This window comes from Dermacentor silvarum, chromosome 1 (assembly GCF_013339745.2).
Source record: "Dermacentor silvarum isolate Dsil-2018 chromosome 1, BIME_Dsil_1.4, whole genome shotgun sequence".
NCBI classification, from domain to species: domain Eukaryota; kingdom Metazoa; phylum Arthropoda; class Arachnida; order Ixodida; family Ixodidae; genus Dermacentor; species Dermacentor silvarum.
The window spans coordinates 197,683,766-197,703,765 of NC_051154.1; the positions used below are offsets into that span (position 1 = coordinate 197,683,766).

The 20,000-nt window shown below is 46.8% G+C and overlaps 1 pseudogene; it reads right to left on the reverse strand.

Annotated features, from left to right (window-relative positions):
• The window catches only part of LOC119436346 (UPF0746 protein DDB_G0281095-like), a 22,281-nt pseudogene extending 3,139 nt beyond the window's left edge, over nucleotides 1–19,142 (reverse strand).
• Nucleotides 19,143–20,000: the final 858 nt, after the last annotated feature.

The following is a 20,000-nucleotide window of genomic DNA, read 5'->3' on the forward strand; positions in this document are numbered from 1 at the left end:
ACAGATGACTAGTACACCTGCGCAGAGCCGTTGTTTGGTCACAGCCAACACCTCTAGCAGTCAAGGCGGCCACATACTTAAGGATGGATTTCGATTTGCGTCGTACAAATTTAACGGCAGGACGCCAAGAGATGCGATCATCCACAATTAAGCCCAAATAACGGTGTTGTCGCACCTAGCTTATCGGCGTTTCCTCAAGGTACAGTCGGCTCATTGTTCGACAAGCGCGTTGTTTAATGTGGTATGCTATTGCAGCCAACTTAGCAGGTGACATCTGCAGGCCAACTTCACCCAAGTACTCCGAAGTCGCGTTCAGAACTCTTTGCAAGCTTGCACGAAGCCGTGGGCCAAGGTGCGAAGGGCCGCTTATCCACAGAGCAACATCATCTGCATAGATAGCTATGCTCACAGGGAAGACACGGTCCCGAGGCAAGCGACTTGGAAGCGCGGCGACTACGGTGTTAAACAGAAGCGGCGATAAAACATTGCCCTGTGAGACGCACTTTCATGTGGCGCTCCGATAGGAAATTGTGCAGAAAGCGGAGCAGACGACCCGAACTTCCCGCGGTTGCAAGAGCGAAAATAATCGCCTTCTGCGGAACCGAGTCGCAAGCTAGCTGTATGTCTAGGAAGAGCATGTAGGTGGAGTGCTTCTTTAGCTTCTGTAGTCTGTCATCTCGGCGAAACAGGACCATTCGCTCCATTAACTTGATCACATTTGAGGTTAGGGATATTGGCCGGTAGGACTTCAGGTGTCTTGCAGGGCGCCCGGACTTTAGAACTGGTATTACGACGGACGATTTCCACTCAGCAGGGATTCCGTCGGTTCTCCGTACTTCATTATACTCGTCCAGTATACGGTATCGCCAATACTTTACATATCAGTCATCATTCCATCTTACACGACAGGCTAAATTTTCGGGAAGTGTGTGCAAGGTGGGTCCCAAAAGAATTGTTAGCGCAGCACAAGCCACAAAGGCTGGTCATCCTTCGTAAACATTTGGCCCGTTATCGCCGCTAGGGAGATGGATTTTTACAGGAAATTGGTACTGCAAATGAAACTTGGCTACATCATCACGAACCGGAACGTAAGGCTGCGAGAATGGTTTGGAAACACTCATCGTCACCAGAAGTTAAGATATTTAATCGTCAACGATCAGCTGGTAAGATTATGCTAACATTATTCTGGGACATAGAAGGTGTGGTAGCCGTTCATTTCACCCCAAGAGGCGAAAGTGTGAACAGTGAACAGTGATGTGTTGCGAACTAAACTGAAACCTGCAATCAGATCCAAACGTCGTGGAAAACTACGAAAAGGTGTCATCCTGCAGCAAGATAACTCTCGGCCACATTCTGCAAAACGGATGGCCGAAACAATAAAGGAGTTGGAATTCGAATTGCCGGAACACCCGCCATATATACAGTCCAGACCTGGCTCCAAGCGATTTTCATCTATCTGGACCATTCAAGGAAGCGCTCAGGGGAACAAGATTTGCAACCGATGCAGAAGTCATTGATACGGTGAAAAACTGTTTGCAGGTGCAACAAAAAAAAAATCTTTTTTTCCGGCGGAATCAAAAAACTTGTGAAACGTTGGGCAAAGTGCGTTGAATTGCAGGGAGGTTATGTATAAAAATAATGTATGTTTCAGTTTTCTATCATTAGAATAAATGTACCTTTTCTCAAAAGTCACTTTACTTTTTGACTTCCCGTCGTATGTATCTAACCTCTTTCACTCCAACTTGGGTGACTGGGTGTGTGCCACTGGGTATAGGCGCTGACTACGAGTTGGGGTTCAGGGGCCCAATCAACCCCCCCCCCCCCTACCCACCACGGTGGCTTAGCGGCCATTGTGTTGCGCTGCTAAGCATGAGGTCACTGGATCAGATCCCGGCCACTGCGGCCGCATCACGATGGGGGCGAAATGCAAATACGCCCGTGTCCTGTGTGTTGGGGGAACGTCAAAGGTCCCCTGGTGGTCAAAATTAATTCGCAGTCCCCCGCTACGGCGTGTCTCAAAATCAAATTGTGGTTTTGGTACGTCAAACCCCAGAATTCAATTCAATTCAACCCATCCCCCGCCCCCCGGACCGCACCCCAATTTGTCATTGCCACGCTTCTGTCGCCCACATCTGAGGTTTATTTTGCGTTGTCGCGAACTTAACACTTCTTAAATATTTCAATTGACTAAATTCTAGTTATAGTATTGTCGGCATGGACGTGCTCCGCTTATTATTAATTATGTTTTCACTTAATTTCTGCGAATGCTGAGCACAGCGGGCAAAGCTTCCACCATTGCTCTGGAAGCTTTTACAGCGAATCTGTTAGTGTGACTAGAAGCGCTCCAAAACGTTATATGCTTTGTCCTGGGAGAACTAAATAATTCACGGAGTTTATATCTAGAGCTTAAAGGGACACCAAAGATAAATATAATTTGAGCTGCGTTAATAAATTACCCTCTACAGTATAAAAAAACGCTACTCTTACTGCGAGACGACGCTTGGTAAGGCAGTATAAAGACAAAACAAAACACAGGTGGCCCTTCATGACAGCATTTTGACAGGATCTTCTCGCGGCCTAGTCGCTTTTTTATTGGCAAAAATGGACTATACAGCACCTTAAATAAGTCAAAAACCCAACTTAGGAAGTTCCCAGAATTTTCACTGCTGCAAAATGGCTAAAACGAGAGAAAGCACTTTGAAATTCGTGACGTTACATTGACATACCGGCCGTGGGCTTCAGGCGCGAAATAAAAAAGAACTATTAACTTTACCCTTCATTTTCTCTTTTAATTCTAAGTCTGTTACCAGGAGTCAACGAAACTAGAGGTATTCAAGAAGGCTTTATCTATCTTAATTCATTTAGTATTTCTTTTTACTCTCCCTTTAAGACGTACTGATGAGCAAGTTGATAATTCATGACTTAGTCATTAGCAGCGCACTTGAAAAAAACTTGGAAACAGAAGAAATGAGGGCACACTCGAATTGCTGAATTTCTTCAGTGCTTCATTTCTTTGTGTCGGTGTTTTTTTTTTTTCTTCAAATTCGCTGCTTCTAACTAAGTTATATTTATAGGGAATGTGGGGAGTGCTAGCAGTGATGCCCAGATAATGTTTGACGTGCATATGTTTGGTAATTAAGGGCTAAATAAAAATTACTATACCTTCGGTTTTTGCCTGTTCAGAGGCGTTATTAAAGATCTTACAAAGTGTGCCCGCTGCCGTCAAAAGAATCAAAGCTGGTAGCAATTCTATACCGGGTGTCTATGCGAAGACTTGAAGCTATATTCACAAAAATCGCCTGTGGCAGATAACACAATTCTAGTCTTTGAGCTGGTCTACTCGAAGAGGCGGTCATTACTTGCACAAGAAACTGAAATGCATACTTGACTAATTAACAAAAATTCACTAATTATATTTTAACTAATTACCTTATGCCACATCATCATCATCATTATCAGCCTATATTTATGTCCACTGCAGGATGAAGGCCTCTCCCTGCGATCTCCAATTACCCCTGTCTTGCGCTAGCTGATTCCAACTTGCGCCTGCGAATTTCCTAACTTCATCACTCCACCTAGTTTTTTGCCATCCCCGACTGCGCTTCCCTTCTCTTGGTATCCATTCTGTAACTCTAATGGTCCACCGGTTATCCATCCTACGCATTACATGGCCTGCCCAGCTTCACTTTTTCTACTTAATGTCAACTAGAATATCGGCTATCCCCGTTTGTTCTCTGATCCACACCGCTCTCTTCCTGTCTCTTAACGTTAGTCCTAAGATTTTTCGTTCCATCGCTCTTTGTGCGGTCCTTAACTTGTTCTCGAGCTTCTTTGTTAACCTCCAAGTTTCTGGCCCATATGTTAGCACTGGTAGAATGCAATGATTGTACACTTTTCTTTTCAACGACAGTGGTAAGCTTCCAGTCAGGATTTGGCCACATATTGCAATTTAAAAATTTTAGCAGTGGAGTTCGCAAGGTGGATCTGCTTGGAACTAATTCTCAAGATGGCACCAGTTGCGAGATATTCATTCCCGAACTTGGCCAATAAATACAGTGATGGTCAAATTATTTCGTGCTTCAATGCATAAAATGGCATTTTGTTAAAAAAGTAAGTGGAACGACAAAGCATATTTGTCGCAAGTTTAATGTCGCATATCTCTAAAACGGTGTGATTCACAGAATTCGTTTTAAGTGGATATGTCTTGCACTCTCGCTGGCTACAATTTTTAAATTGCAATATGTGCCTTAAGGTAATTAGTTAAAAATTTATTTGTGAAAATTTGTTAATTAGTCGATTAGGCATTTCAATTTCTTGTGCAAGTAATAACCACCTCAACTTGAAGACCAGCTCAAAAACTAGAATTGTTCTATCGGCCGCAGAGTATGTTTTAAAAATGGCTTAATGTCTCCGCATAAACACCCGTTGTTTGCAGAGAATGTGGGCTATGTTATGGCTGACGCGTACCAAAGCTTCACAAGCGTATTTGACAAACCTCGCAATAAGTTTGTCCAATGTCCTGAAAGAACTCACAAAGTTGACATTCTGAGGGAATAAGGGGCGGGGCCTGTTATACGTTATGCGTGGGCGAATTTTCGTGAGCGTTAGCTATTTACAGTCTTTGAGAAAACTCCTTAAAGGGCCCCTAAACCACCCAGAGGTCGAAATTTAGTTGTGGTGTTCCAGTTGTGCACGAGTCTACAACGAACACGCCGCCGCGAGAATTTTTCGAAATGGTGCCGTAACAGCGAGTTACACGCGTTTGATGATCTAAAAACGGCCCTCGCTCATTTCGCTCTTTCCTTCGCTACTCTCCTCGTCGGCTGGTCTCTCCTCCTCGCCGAGTGCTGCTCCAAATGTCACATGACAGACGTCATCGCCAACGGGCTTCTCAAGACACTACCTACTTCCGGTTAAGGCACGTCCACGCTAGCGGCAAAAATACCGACGGCGAACCGGCCTCCCGTGCCCTAGAACGTCTGCCGGGCGAGAGGTGTCCAAAGTAGACAGTAGTTCAGCTGGCGCACCGCCCGCAGCACGATCAACGGGCCAATCGACGACTGCGAAGCTGCGCGCCTCAGCCACCGGCGACGAAAACATCGGCTGCAACTTCTGTTCCAAGCAAAATAATTTTCCCTAGATAAAGTGATGCGTAAATTGTACATTTTATGAAGAACGATATCCACTGCCAAACGTTAAACATGAACTCGAGAGCTCCGATACTTGTCGAGCTCAGCTGCCGTGCACGGCTACCGACGGGAGACGACCGGCTCGGCTGTGCTCGCATCGCAGCCGACGGCGCCGCTAATATAAGCGTGTTTTCTTCTTCGTGTACAATTATTGCGAAGAGCGATAACAACGGTAAGAAAATATTGCGGCTTGTGAGCGTCGGTAATTCATTCCGAAGCGCCGTCCGTTTTAGCTTTGAAGTGAGCCGGAAAAGGCCTAGCGACGATATCGGCGCCGTCGAGCGATCGGCGGCGGTGCGGTGAGGCTACCGCTCAAATGGCTCCCGGTCTCACTCTCTCTACGGCAAGAAAAATCTCGCCGTTCGCGAGGAAAACCGCCGTCTAACGGCGGCCCGCGAATGGCAAACGGCGTGCGGCGAGTTACCGTGCCGGTAACGGGGACGTGGACTCGGCGCTTCTCGGCTACCCGCTGTTGCTGCGGTGCCGGCCCGTGTTCATGCGAAGCGTGCCACTATAGACCCTGTGTTGCGCGCCCGTCTAGAAAGGCCAACACTGTCGCACTCTGTTCGCGCAGCTAATCAGACCGCTAAGCACGAGTGTGTAGCATCGAGTTCAGAATGCCGTCACGATCAACGATGCGAAACGTTGCAGCGCTACGCGCCGGGGACGCGCCACAAAATCAAAAAAAAAAAAAAAAAACAATGCCGTCCTCCTCTCCTGGCCTTTCGGGTATCCCCAGCGGTCATCACGACGTCAGCAGGGTGAATCTGGTGATGTCAGCGTCGGGGACAATGCCCATTGGTCGAACAAGAATCTACGACTTCCGGTTTGTCAGGCTGTAGCAGGTACGTACGCGCGCTCCCTGCTCTTCCTTGTCGTGTTGCTCGCTTGTGCGCCCTTGCGAATCGGTAAATACAGCCCGCAACGCAAGTGCCAAAGCGCTCGCGTTCCATCCTATAGGATGGAACAAAAGAAAGCAAGATGACTACAGAAGATAAGGGCTACAGTAAAAAAAAAAAAAAAAAAAAAAAAAAAAAAAAAAAGTAAGCAAGGAAGAAAGGTACGGCATAATATATCAAGATGTCATTATGCAATATATATTATTGGCGAGCGCAAAATAGACGCATAAATAAACGCGCGTGCAAGTACTACAAACATATACAAGCATAACATGGGCTAAACTTCACATGGCTTGCTAAACATGGCATGACTGCGCAATAGTTTTTGATATTTAGTAAAGTCAGGTTCAGTTGCAATGTGCGATGGTAGATTATTCTATTCAATTTTTATTCGATGTATGATTGAACGGGCGGAAGAATATCTGCGACAACAGATTCGTTTGACTTTATATACACGAGTGATCGCGGCGAGGAAAGATAATTGAGGGTGGTTTGAGAAAATCATCGTGCAGAGATGCATTATTCTACATATATGTGAGACGCTTTATTTGTTGCTTATTAACGCTACTGGTGAGACAGCCTAATTTATTAAGCTTTCTTGGTAACATAGGCTCGTCTGTTCTCATAATAACCCGCATTATCATTGCCGACGCACTATCGCCACCACTGCCACCTGGGGAAGCCTCATGCACCTACAACAGTAAAGGTATATTTTGCGCTGTAATTGTGGGCGGTTCGTTGAACTTGTTTCAAACCATGACGTATAGAAAAAAAAATCTGCAGCGGTTCCCGGCCGCGTAATGGCCCATATCTCGCTTTGAAAAACGGCTCGTTGCTTCGCGCTTTAATTTTGCACAGAGGGATCATCTCGTGGTTCGCGTTGCCTGACGCGCGTGCTTTTAGTGGTGGCACTATCCAGTGTTGCGGGCCACAAGGGACACCCCATTCGCTTCGTGTTGGTCATGGTGGCTGTTGTTGCTGCTGTGCCGGTGGCCGTGTGCGCACAGGGCCATCTCATCCTCTGCCGATGTTTCACTCGGTGTCCGCAATGTTTTCACTGAGCGCAGCTCCAAGTCCCATGGTTGTCGGCCACCGTTATCTGTCATTCGTACACTCGGCATATGATATTGTACTCGCAAAAAAAAAAGAACAGAAGAAGAAGGAGCGGCAATAAAACAGCAACATTAGGAGTACTTGTTATTATGCCCCACTCTCATTACATCCCGCGCAGCGTCTCCGAATAATATTCTCGGGAACTTGCTCGTTTTCGCTGGTTTATTTTCTGGGAGTATAGTCGTGTCTTGATGCTTTCTGATTTTGCACTGCAACACTCTAGCATACGTTCATAGGGCATATTTTTTTTTAACCACTCGCGTATTTTTATTTTTTTTTTTTTCAACCTGCCGCACTCGACGGCGGTTCCGGGTGCTATGTTTGCCTCGGTCCTAGCGCGCGCCGTCCGAACCCATCGCGAAGCGGGTGTTATGGGAGTTAAGTGAATTTCGGGCCAACTTCTAGGCTCGCGGTCGAAGCCTTAGATTCCCTTACTCGGACTGGCGGAATTGGATTAGGGCAAAACGCTTTGGGAGAGATTGGCCGGTTTTCTTACAAACTTACTATCCGCGACGGCAGCTGAGCGGCCCCACTCGCAAGCTCGATGCCTTTGATCATTCCGCCAGGCTGCGTCGAACGGAGCTTCGGTCTCAACAGAGCTCGTTCTTTTTCAGCGCGTAGCTTTGCTGGCCAGTATTTCTTTTTTCATATATTTGTACTTATTTCTGCAAGAAACGTTCCTATCCAGTTTTCTCTTTCTTTCTTTCTTTCTTTCTTTCTTTCTTTCTTTCTTTCTTTCTTTCTTTCTTCTTTCTTTCTTTCTTGCTTTCTTTGTTTTTGTTACGAAGTTGCTCGTTGTGTACAATAGTTCCCACGTCCTTACCAACCACCTTTCTCTCTTTCTCTCTCTAAGGCCTCGGCGGCCATGTAGCGGCTCTTGGTTCCATTCAACGCGAAGCACAGTGTTTTGAGAGGCACCGGGATAATTGCTTTTCGATGGCGCCTTCGTAGCGCCGAATGGATGAAAGGACCCTCGCGGTAATTCTCGGAGCTTTTTGTACGGCCTCACTGTGAATAAGCTTATTGAATCGTGTCCTCAGAATGTAACGCGCGCGAAGTGTAAGAGTAACTGGCGGATCGTGACAGCTTTCATTACGTGGTGTCCGAGTGCACTTCCTGTGAGATTGTGGAAGTCCCCGAGAAAGTTCTTATGGAGTTCTTGATAGTCATAACTCACTCAAAAGAAGAAGAAAAGTTTGCTACACTCGGTGTAGCACTCGTATCAAAACGGGGGGACACCTTGCGGGAGATACAACAGCAGAATCAGCAGGCGGCTTTCGTAGATGCTGCCTGGGTGAAAGGGAAAGAAGCATATACTGCCGTAGTAGCAAACATTCAAGGGAAGGTGCAAGATGCCATCACTGTATTTACCAAAGATTCCATGGTGGCGGAGCAAGTGGCAATTGCTCTAGCCATCAGGAACAATAAATGGACTTTTATTTACAGCTATTCCAAAGCTGCTATAAAGGGTTTCGATAAAGGTTACGTGGCCGCGGTTGCAGCTAAACTTATTGAAAACACTATGAGTATGAGAACTGAAATCCAATGGTTTCCTGCGCATATGGGAGAAGTGGACGAGACCCGGGCTAACCTCAATGAGGTTACTCATGACTTGGCACGAGGACTTGCTAGCCGTGACAGTCACAACCGAGCCGTCCACCACCAGGCCGGGGAATTTAGAGATCATTTATTAACATATAACGAGATTACTAAACACTACTATCTAGGACGCAGACAATTTCCATTGCCACGTTCAAAGCTGAACAGGGCTCTGGCAGTTTCAATGAGACTATTACAAACAGCAACTTATCGTCATGCGTGTAATGGCATCATTGGGATGAGACACATGCTCGCGGGATGCCCTGCGACTCTCACCAACCCCGAAGAAGAATGGCTCCATTGGAAGAAGATGATACAGAGTTCATATTTTCAAGACCAGCTACGGGCTGTCCAGAAGGCCCACGATGTCGCTGAAGGGCTGGGCCTAACGGTGCCATCGTGGGAGCGGCCCGCCTCGACTTGAAATAGTCGAGCCTCAGGACTTTTGTCAATAAAAAGTTTTCACACACACACACACACACACACACACACACACACACACACACACACACACACACACACACACACACACACACACACACACACACACACACACACACACACACACACACACACACACACACACACACACACACACACACACACACACACACACGCACACGCACACGCACACGCACACACACACTACAGTTTCTGCAACTCTCCATATATAGCATTTTATTGGTGACAAGGCGCCCTTCCTCGACGTATCCCCTTCTCAGAAATATTCTTTTATTTTTCAGCGCCTGCCGCCAATGCTATTTACTATTCAACCTTTCGGAGCACTCCAATAATGCAAGGGCCGTATTCTGAAACGTTCCACTTCGGCGATAGTTCGCCTAGGCGATATTCGCGTTCAATAAATCAACCGGCTGTTAAACGTGACGTTAGCATGCACTACTGTGATGATGTGGATAGTGGCGTGCGGTGGCGAGAGGACCTGCTTCGAATGATGATTGTGTTGTGGCTACAAGAAGAGGATTGGTGATGATGGTAATGGAAGATGACGACACGTGTCACGAACGAAGAAGCGACACGAGAGCACGCAGAGCGTGAGAGCGAGCGGCAGCCTCGAACGCAAGCTCGAAAAACGGCGGCTCCAGGCTCGGGTACCGGCGACCGGGTGTCCAGCTACCGTGCGGACGTGGTCGGGGATCCAGTTCGTGGCTGGGCTTTCCTGCGCGCCAGCGGCCTGCTGTGATAGCGGCCTGGTGCAGTGCTTCCTGCTTGGACCGCGACGCCTGAGCTACCTGCCTGCTCAGCGAGCCCGAGGACTGGCGACCGGGCGTCCTGCTACCGTGCGGACCTGGTCGTGGATCCCGCTCGTGGCTCTGCTCTCCTGCAGTGTACCAGCGGCCTGCTGTGATAGCGGCCTGGTGCAGTGCTTCCTGCTGGCCACCGGGGCGCCTGAGCTACCTGTCCGATGACCGAGCCCGACGTTATAGCGGCCGAGGCGTTACAGGCCAGGCGTTACTGGCCAGCTACAGCAGTGGCCTGGTGTTCTACCGGCCTGCTGTTTTCCTCTTACTTCCGCGTCGCGACAAGGTGCGGCGCGACAGCAGCGACGTAGCCACAACGACGCTCCACCGTCACAACCACCGTCACGGGCACCGCAACGACGATGCACACGGGCGAGTGTTGAAGCATGAGTGCTAGGCACGTGTTTTATATGGAAGGACAACTTCCGAATTATACGCCACGTACATGTGTATGTAAATCGTCTGTATCCTGTTAGCGTGTCTGTTTAAAGTCTGTGTTTCGTGTAGCAAGCTCCCGTCTGCCGTGTCATTATTAAACGGATCCTGGGCCCAACTGGAAACCGGTGTCGTTGTCGTTTCCTCATCACAACTACCAACACGCGCTCTCGAACGCTTCGCAAAACACACGAGAGAGCGCACCGTGCGAGTGCAGAGCGGCTCGGGTGTGCTGTTTTCGAATGTATCGGCCACAGTACGACACAGGCATGTTCGTTTATTCAGTATATGTCGAGAGCACCCAATGACACCGTGACGTCAAAATGACGCACACCGAAACTACTAGGTGGCTCGACTTAATTTTCGATTTTGCTCAACCAGCCAATCAGCGCGTGCCTGAAGGCGAAAAGCGAAATATTGCCGAAGTGGAACGTTTCAGAATACGTCCCCAAATGTTGCACCCCCCTGTCTCCTGCAACCAACGCAAATTGTGCATCTTCTGAGTCCAATGGCCGAACACCTGGACATTTGGGGTTGCCTCGAAAATCTCACGGCTCAGATCAAATCATTCTTTTCACTACCCGTGGCACAACATGATGATCGTCGATAAAGCGGCCAGCCTATAGTATGTTGTCACCCAGCCGCCACTGCATGTCGCCCAACTGGCATGTCGCCCGAGCCTGCTTCTCTCATGCAGCCAGTCATGGCGTAGTATTGGCTAGTTCCACCGCCATTTCGACTTCGTGTCAGTGCCCTTTTTCTCATTCTCAGGAAGGGGCCAAGGCTAGGAAAGGCCAAGGCCAAGGCTAGGTAACAGCTACCGAATCGGTAGCTGTTACCCACGTCCTAGCCTTGGCCGCTTCCTGAGAACAGCTCGTCGTCATCGATCGATCGATGACCATGCGCTGTTTACTAGGCGCTAATCTACCATGTTTAAACATGTCCTAGGTCTGGTGCTTTTTTTTTTTTTCCTTTAGCGCTGCTGCTGGATTCAGCGTACAACTGGTATCAACAGACGACCAGTATTCCTCACTGCAACAGGGATGACGCGCTTTTGGAAGCTTAATTACCCCCGCATTCTGCAAAGTTCCTCCACTCAACGCTCCACCTCGGCTAAAGAAATCGGACGGCTGCGCCGCGCCTGGAAAGAAGTGAACACTAGGCTTCGCTGACACTCCAAGGGAATTCTCAAGAAGCCTCTCGTCTTCTTCGGTCGAGGAGGACTCTGTGCTCGATGGCGGAGTAGAGTTACTGTATAGTATATAGCACAATTCGCTCAGCAGAGTTGTGCCAAGGTACGCCATCGTCGGCTCCAACGTGATGCGGGAAAGCCACTCCCATGCACGTAGGAGCCGCACGACGCGCGGCAATGCCAGCAGCGTTTTTTTTTTTTTTTTTAAATACTTTTTATCCATTTCTTATTATTTTTCGAGTACAATTCGATCGCTCAGCTTCATGATTACGAGCCTGGATTTTACGCTTGCGTGCCTTATTATCGAACTATTGCTGAAAATGCAGCGTGTGACGAACACATACACCGGCATTTGGTGGCAACGTCTGTGAGCCTTTCCAATTTCCATGCAAATCGTCAAATATAGTGCTAAACTTTCATAGATTAGCTATTATCTTTATTACTCATAGATCACGGCTCGCGATAGCTAAAAGACGTGAAGGCGCGTATTCAAGAAACAGCTCTGCTGCGTTCAACATTCCTTGTGTGTAAAGTAAGGAAGCGAAATACGATCCAGGCGAATGAAACGAGAAATTGCATGCACTCATATATTGTTTGCATTGACCTGCGCTGACTGCGCCTACCATGTTTAGATTTCCCCATGCATCTTTTACAAAAGATTGTAAATTTGTTTCCAGCAAGTCAGCCTCGGTACAATAAATAATATTTGGGCCCTCTCAAGTGAATGGGCCACATTTATCGGCACCTAGCTTCAACCTTGTCACTCAGCGAGGTCGGGCACACTCCCTCAGAGATGAGCAAAATGTGTAAATTGCACCGCATTGACTTGCACAGAACCATCTAGCGTGGAAAACTTAAAAAAAAACGAAGAGGCTGTCCTGTTCAAGCAGCAACATCTCGCTCTCAGAAAACTGCAAGACAGTACATCGACAGACACGCATGAAAATGGTGGCCTTAGAGATTAGTCTGTAAGCCACAGCAGTGAGAAGAGACTGGACGTCAATTAACTCTCGTAAGCTCGAGAGAAGGCGCAAAACACTGTCCGCTGCTGTTGATGCGGACCGGGTGGAATGAGCAAATGATGACAGTTTTCATCGACGAAGAGATAGAGCTTCAATGAAAAGAGAGGTTGGCGGGAGGATCTTGCCACTTGGCCTGCTACTCCAAAGCGAGCTAAAGGGTGTGAGGAAGTCGAGACAAGGCAGACCCGGGTTGCTGGACTTGCTTGCTTGACTTCTTGTCCAATTCGGCCAAGGAGCCGGTGGTTCAACAAACAGGGCTGGGAGAAAGACAAATAAATTGACAGAAAAAGTATATGTCCGGGTAAAGTTGAAGTTGTACAAGGAATTTAAAAAGGCAAAGTAATTTTAGAGGCATTTATTTTTTTTTTTTTGAGGAAACTCGTGCTTTATGAAATGATAGCAAATTCGAAGATAGTAAGATGCATTCAATTTCAAATTGAAATGTTGTGAAATATCAATTAAAAATCAGCAATTTAACTAACCAGGTATTCTTCTTGTGTCACAAAGGAATTCGCAGACGGCCATGCCCACGTTCCTGTTGCTAAAGCCCACTGTAGGTGGTAGGTGCCCCAAAGGAGAGAATATTTTCAGTGTTTGGAGCAATGCCTAATTTTAGGAATGCCGTTTCGAGGTACTTTTTCTCTGGGTTGTTTCTGGCTTGCAAATCGACGGCAGGTTAATAAAATGTAATCAATGGTTTCAGTTTCTTTGCAGATATGGCATAGAGGGGACAGTGCCAGACCAGTGTAAATAAAATTTTGTCGGTGCAATACGTCATCGTAATTTTGTGAGGGCTATTTCTAGCTTACGTGGAAAACACCATTGACTACCCCATGGGAAAAGCAAATGTTAAAAGTTTGTTCTTTGGAATGTCTGCAGAATATTTTTAAAATTTTCTAAATCAAGCGGCGGTGATATAAGCAGTAGTCGGCAGAACGGACAGGACTGGTCCACCTAGAAATGTACATGCAAGTGTGTCGGCCATTTCCTTTAAAAACAAACTACGGTGACCTGGTACCAATATCAGGCGCACCAGACGTAAGGTCGAAGGGATTATTGTTTCTAGTACGTTCAAAATTGTGTTGTCTAAGGATGACACTGACAAAGAATCAGTCATAATTATTACACCTGTCGAAGAATTTACAGGAAGTTTTCCAAGAGCTAAAGTAATCGCTAATAACTCTGCCTCAAATACGGGTGTAACTTAGGAACTCGCAACGAGTATAAGACCAGGATATCATATCGTAAAAAATGCCTACACCCGCTTTTTCTTCACACACTGATGCATCCGTCACTACTACGTTATTGATTTTCAAATGTGCACGATGAACTTGTAATAGGCTGCTTAAATATCGAGTGGGTAGGAGTTAAGCATAGGAAGGAAATACATCATCGAATTCCATCTTAATAGTGTTTACGGGCTTGTTTTTGCGTAATGTTCTCGCGTATGTGAACTTTTAATGGTTCTAGTCATGCTTGCACAAAAAGAACCTGCGGGTTGTATAGACGGGACCACGTTTCTTCAAAGAACGCAGATTTTTTCTTAATAAATACAAACTGCGATCGCCTCAATGAAGATTCGTAAATGTTATATTCGTAAGTATATTTTTACTGCGAGAATGCGGAATCTTGAAACAAGCGTGGACAATCGGGCTTCTTGATGTAATAGATTATTAGCAACAAATTTTGACAAACCAAGGCAAATCCGCAGGTTGTCTTCCAGGGGACAACACAAGAAAGTAGAGAATAGGATAAGGAATGATGATGGAATAATACAAGGAGCTAAGCACCTGCTGCCTGAGGCCATACTTGATCAGCGTCCCTAACAGTAAGTGGACAAGAAGACATACTCTATACTATACACACACATGCACCATGTATCTACACGACAACGTTAAATGTGCACACATAACTATATAAAAGCGTGTATATATGCAAAAACTATCTACAGGAACCATTATTTTACGTAGAACAATATGTAGTAAAAATGATAGACATCAGATTAAAAAATCACAGCCGCTTATTCAAACAGCCTTCACTTAAAATGTCTAAAATAGCTAAAAGTAATTTACGGCGCAAACTAGACGAGAACAAAGAACACAACGGCAGGACGGGCGCCAATCGTTGGTGCCCGTCCTGTCGTCGTGTTCTTTGTCCTCGTCAATTTTGCATAATGACTTTCTATGAATTATGACCCACCAACTAGCTCAAATCAAGATTATGCTAAAATAGTTCTGCTACCCGTAGGCCATTCCCGGCGTCTTCCCAGGCACCTAGAAAAGTAAAAAAAAAAAAGGGGCCGGAATTCTAGAGAAAAGACATTCGCTTGAGGTGAGTGAAAGAGAGATAGATTGGATGGGAAAGGCCGGGAGGTTAACCGGAAGTGCTTCCGGTGTGCTACCTTGTACTGGGGAAAGGGTAAGTGGGCAAAGAAAGAGTGCCCACAAAATTGGGCTGAGTCCAATCATCTAAGGCAGAGTCCCACAACGCCCCTCAGAACACTCGTGGGCTTGCCTCAACCTCGTAACTTTCTCGTACAACCATTCGAACCGATTGCCAGCCCCCTCACTCAGCATTTGTCATGATTTGTGCTGAGGTAGCCGCTACAGGATAGACTGACATAGATTCTCTGATCCATCGTCTCGGGTTGGAAGTGACGTATACCGGTAGCTTTTTGTATCGTATACGTCGTTGAGCTATGCCTTATTGCGCATGAGGTCATTCAATGGAGAACACAAAACACAATATCAATGAGATAACATAAGCTTGTGCAGAAAAGATGTGGTTCGTGGTCAATAATTGATCCCTTTAATGATCCTTCTTGCAATATGGAAAAGTTTATTGGGCCATGGAGTAACGCATCATTACAGCAGTCTGCTCTAAAATTCCTTCTTTAATTAAACTGATACTGTACCTGTTAACATGTATTACCGTTTTGTTGCTAGTTTTTTTTTTTTTTTTTTTTACTTTTTAGTTGCTTTTGCAAAAAGTGCTATATTGCCGGAACCTTTTCGCATCACCACTTGTTATCATCCTTTGTATTTTAAAATTTTATGAAGCCGGCAATGCAATAGTAGCCAACATTTCCGATTTCACCCGAATAAATCAACAAATCGCGTTATTATTTTGGTTGAAAGAGATTAGCCTTGTAACACGGACACACATGTACACCTACCTTGAATAAATTATAGGCTCTAATTAGTCAAGTATGCGAAGTCAAACTTGCGGTAACTATGCACTGCTATTCCATTCACTTGTTTACGAAAACGCTGTTTTAGGCACTGAAGCCCCAAGAGTAACCGGAAGGCCGATATAGTTCGTCGAACATTTTTTTGTGCGACGCTTGCGCAAATGTATTTCGCACAAATGTTGTGAACGCGCAGTCAGCATACGTACGCCATGCAAATCTCTCCAGCTTTCATGAAAATTTCATCGCTATGACACGACGAACTGGTCAGGAAAATTGTGATCTGTAAATATATAGTCCGCAATGCATGCTCGTAGGATATCATTTATTAACACGCTAGAACCACGTTTGCAGCCTTACACTAATTGGAGCATTATTTTCCTGCAAGCAGGACAGCGCGCGCATAAAATAAACATATTGAAATATAGACGCGTATACGGAATGAATGTGATTTTTTTTTTTTACCTCGCGCTGTACGTCACGTAGCTTTTCAATGATCCGCGTGTTTTGTGTAATACGAAACGAACGCTGGACACTTTTATGCCCGAATTTGCCCAGCAGCGCAGATACCCTGCTAATCAACGGCATTTGCGAGACAGATCTTACGACAGGCTAGGATATACAGCTTAATTAATAGTTTTAAGAATCCAACCAGCATACGAAAAAATGTTCGCCCCTTACACCCTGTGGAGATGGTTGACCAGCGAATCTGAAAAGGGGCGGCCACGGTGTTTGTTTAAGGTCTATCACGCGGGTATATTAAAGTGTTTCTGAACTGTGGTATGCAATTATGTGTCACTTAACGCACCCCTTATGCCGAGCAATAAAGACACGAACACGTTTGGCGTTGGCGTCGGCGGCGGCGGCGGGCGGACTCCCGGCGCTGTTCGTGACGTCGTTCTTCGTACGCGAGCTGCTCCTCGGGAGATGGCACGACACGTGGCTTTACCATCGCGTTGTTGGGAAGAGTATGACGCGCGCGCGCGCACCTCTGCGAGAAAGCAACGACGTCACCAACAGCGCAGCCAATAGGTGGATAGCAAAATGACGATGTCGTCAGCTAGCGACTTCCGGTTCGAGGGTTAGCGCTTCTGTTGCTTCGTTCAGCCTTGTCAGCAGTTTCTACAGTGCGATTTCTCGCTGTTCGCGAAGAAAACACGCTTCAGCAACGTGATTAGGGTTGGCTGCTCGGCATTAGGGGGAGCTAACTCTTCCGTGAAAGGAAAAAAAAATAGTTTCGTTTTCTATGGAATGAAGCGCGCAAACGTAAATGGGCAGTTGCCGTCAAACGAGCGACCGTGAACGGCGAGCTGTGGGTACCGAACGTAGGAGCCAGAATATGTGAAGATCATTTTGTCACAGGCAAGTGTTTTGGCGAATAACTTCGTCTACTAACGTTCTTGTACAAATACCCCCTTTTTAATAATCAGTTAAATACACACAGGTGCACCCAGCAAGGATCATCAGCACATTGATTATGTGCCGTCTTCATTCCGGTAAAACGAAAAGGCAACTGAGGCTGCACGAAAGAGGGAGGAGAGGTAACGACAAAATAATTCGTGCACTTTTCAGATACCTAAAACAGTGCTTTCTCTCTGCAGTTATGCACGACATGCGTCTCTTGAGAAAAAAACGGGAGACTGCGAAGGCACAGCAGCCAACGACAACGCTGGGCACCGCTGCAGACAAAACAGCGGACGAAGCGATCGACTGCACCGTTTGTTATGGGAAGCGTTAGAACCAGCCACTTATTAGGTTGCCTTACCACTTATTAAAAACTACTTCTTAAGTTAACAAACGTGTAGACAGTGCGCGATGCAGGGAACAAAGTGTGGTTATTCTGAGACAAGGCCCTGCTTAAATAAGGGCCGATACAAAAACATGACATGCGCACTAGGAGCATCAAGTGCGCACGTGTATATGATAATGCGACAATGCGCATGGTTACATCTTCCTTCTTTTCGAAATGCAGAAAACAGACACGAAACAATTTATATGACAGGGAACTATCATACTGGTTTCTCTGGCAGGGGATACCACTGTGGCGCTCTGCGCGAGCGGTTACTTCTACGAAGGACGTCCTGAGGTGGCCGTTCCGTCTCCTGGCGAGGCTGTAATGCTGGTTCCGCGGAAGCAGTTGTTCCAGGGGAGGACGCAGGTTGCACTGCTCTGGAACTCAGATGTTCTCTGGTGCGTCGCAGCTGTTGTCCGCTGTCTGTAATTAAGGTGTATGACCGTGGTTGGCCTGCTGGACCTACGACCACAGCTGGAGACCAATGTCGGCGTATGGTGTCGTACACTGATACTGGAGAACCACTGTGAAGCTGGGTAGATGTTTTGCCGTCCTGTTGTAGAAGATTCGTTGCTTCTCTCTTATTTCACTGAGACGATTACGAACAGATTGAGGCGACACAGTCCGAGGTTTCAGGTGGCTGGAGAGAACTGGCAGTTGCGTTCTTGTTTGGCGGCCCATCAACCTCTGAGCGGGTGACTTCAGTTGTTCGTCCCTTGGCATATTTCGCCACTCCATCAAAGCGCTGCAAAATTCAAAAGTTCCAAAAGTACACTTTGTTAGCAACTTTTTTGCCTCCTGCACGGCGCGCTCTGCCATGCCGTTGCTGCGCGGATAGTACGGGCTTGAGGTTACGTGGGTGGTTCCGAGCTGTGCATTAAAAGATCGGAAGCATGCACTGTTGAACGGTGGGCCATTATCCGTGCACAGCTTTGCAGGAATTCCATGAGTGGCGTAGACGGGCATGCACGCGTTTTTTACTGATGCCGCCGTTAATTGACGCAGATTTTGAATCTCGAAAAAAAAAAACGAGTGGAAATCCACGAGGATTAGGTACGACTGGCCATCGTGGTAGAAAATATCAAGCCCAACGACTTGCCATGGCAGATTTGGTATCTCGTAGCTCAGCATGGGCAGTCTACTGTTTCTGTGCTTGTACTTTTCGCAAGCTGCACATGACTTAGCTAGAACTGAGATGTCGGCGTTCATGCCGGGCCAAAACATTACCTCTCTGGCTCGCATCTTCATTTTTTCTTCTCCCCCATGTGCGGCGTGTAGCAAGCGAAGAACCTCTGACCTCTTGGCTGGAGGGATGACGATTTTTTCGCTCCTGAGTAGCAGTCCTTCCTCGACGTGCAGCTCATCGCGGTAGTGCCAATAAGGACGCAGGGCGTGCGACACTTCGTTCTTTGTTTCCGGCCATTCTGTGCTCGAGTAGGTGCGTAGTTCGGCCATGACGGTGTCTTTGTTGGTTTCGTTCCGAATACTGTCGACCTGCTGGTTTGACACAGGAAGCGAAGAAATAACGTTTATTTGAAATTCTTCTGTCTCATCGCTTAGTTTAGTATAACTTGGAAATCGAGAAAGCGCGTCCGCTAAAAACAGCTCCTTGCCTGGTTTGTACGTTACTTTGATAGGAAATGCGTTGCAGGCGTATTGGGCATTCACATATAGTGGCTTTCTGAATATCGATTCTAGAGGTCTGTGATCCGACTCGACGATAACCTCACGCTGCCCAAAGATGTAATCTTGAAATTTCGGGCAACTATGAACAATTGCTAGTGTTTTTTTCTATCTGCGCGTATCGCTGCTGTGCTTCTGTTAGCGAACGCGATGAGTAATCTATCGGTTGCCCTTCCTGCAGAAGAACGGCTCCTACTCCGTGCTGGCTAGCGTCTATTGACAAGGTGGACGGTTTTTCTTCGTTAACATAGGCTAGGACTGGTGCCTGTGTAAGGGTTGTCCGAAGCTGGCGAAAGCTTTCATCTTGCCGGTCTGTCCAGACCCAGGCGTTGTGCTTTTTCAACAGATCGCGGAGAGGCGCTAACAAGGTGAACATGTTGGGGACAAAACGGGCCACGAAGTTGATCATGCTGAGAAAAACTTGAAGTTCCTTACGGTTTTGAGGTGGCTTCACCTGCATGATGTCTTACACTCTGCCGGTGTCCAAAGACAGGCCTTCTGGAGTTAGAACGTGGCCCATATAGCGGACTCGAGGCTGCAGAAAATTGCACTTTTTCTTATTGAGCTTCAAATTGTGTTCTCTACATCGTGCAAGCAAGGCTAGCAAATTGCTGTCGTGTTGCTCTCGCG